This window comes from Hippocampus comes, unplaced genomic scaffold (assembly GCF_001891065.2).
Source record: "Hippocampus comes isolate QL1 unplaced genomic scaffold, H_comes_QL1_v1.1 scaffold270, whole genome shotgun sequence".
Classification (NCBI taxonomy): domain Eukaryota; kingdom Metazoa; phylum Chordata; class Actinopteri; order Syngnathiformes; family Syngnathidae; genus Hippocampus; species Hippocampus comes.
In genome coordinates this window covers 269,429-270,956 of record NW_017805631.1, presented here as the reverse complement: position 1 = coordinate 270,956, position 1,528 = coordinate 269,429, and positions in this window count along the sequence as shown.

The following is a 1,528-nucleotide window of genomic DNA, read 5'->3' as shown; positions in this document are numbered from 1 at the left end:
TGTATGTATGTATGTATGTATGTATGTATGTATGTATGTATGTATGTATGTATGTATGTATGTATGTATGTATGTATGTATGTATGTATGTATGTATGTATGTATGTATGTATGTATGTATGTAATATATGTGTGTGTATGTACTGTATGTATGTATGTATGTATGTATGTATGTATGTATGTATGTATGTATGTATGTATGTATGTATATGGGGGCAGCCCGGTTGTCCAGTGGTCGACCTCACAGTGCAGAGGTGCAGGCTTCCTGTGTGGAGTTTGCGCGTTTGCATGTTCTCCCCATGCCTGTGTGGGTTTTCTCCGGGTACTCCAGTTTCATCCCACATTCCAACAACATGCATGGCAGGTTAATGGAACACTCTAAACCAGTGGTTTTCAAACTTTTTTTGCCACCACCCCCTTCGCCGCCAGGCCAAAATGCCAGCCCCCGCTCTAACAAACGCCAGAACGACATAAATGTTAAATGTCATAAGAATTGGTTGATTCTTCAATCACAAACAATTTAGAGTATAAAACATTTTAACAAACAAAAATGGTTACCATTTATTTTTCAATCACAAATACCTTTAATTGAATTCCGTTGCAGGGCACACAGAGACCAACAACCATCTACACTCACACTTGTTAAAAATCCTTTTTTAATCTCTTTTTAAAATGTCCCAGTCCCATGTTTATCTCATCCATTTCTATTTCTATTTTTGGCTTTAAATAACCGATACACAATGTTATACGGCCAGAATATAAAATCTTTTTCATTCTCTTCAGGCTTTTGCTTTTTAACAAATCTACATAAAAAAAAACAACTTGTGACTTTAAAATAAACTCGAAAAAATAAACAACAGAAGAATAATTTTCATCAATATCATAAATTGGTTTCCTTTGCTGAAAAGATTTTATTTGCTCAACTCTTCCAGCTCCAGCCTCCCTGTGTCCAGTTTGCAGTTTCTCCTTGGGCCTGCATGGGTACTCCGGTTTTCTCCCACATTCCAAAAACATGCGTGGCAGGCTGATTGAACACTCCAAATTGTCCCTAGATGTGAATGTGAGCGTGGATGGTTGCTTGTCTCTGTGTGCCCTGCGATTGGCTGGCAATCCGGTTCAGGGTGTCCCCTGCCTACTGCCCGAAGACAGCTGGGATAGGCTCCAGCGACCCTTGTGAGGATAAGCAGATTGGAAAATGGATGGATGAATAATTCTATTATTATTCGTGATCTTTTTGTATCTGGTTTCATATTATAACTAGCAATTGAAAAACAAATTGAAAGAACATTCCCAGTCAGCAAAGGCATCTGGCCCGGATTCGGCATGAAGCCGGCACAGCTGGCCTTGTGTCGGCACTGGCATAACGCATGTGGGCCGAACACGGCCCAGGTGTGGCAAAGGAGGCACTGGCTTGACTCTGGCAAACCAGATGAGGGCCAGTTGTGGAGTGTTGAGAAGTATTTGGGCCAGAAATCAATTTCCAACTCCGGCCCGAATATGGCCAGCCAGTATTGAGCCACTCCCAAAT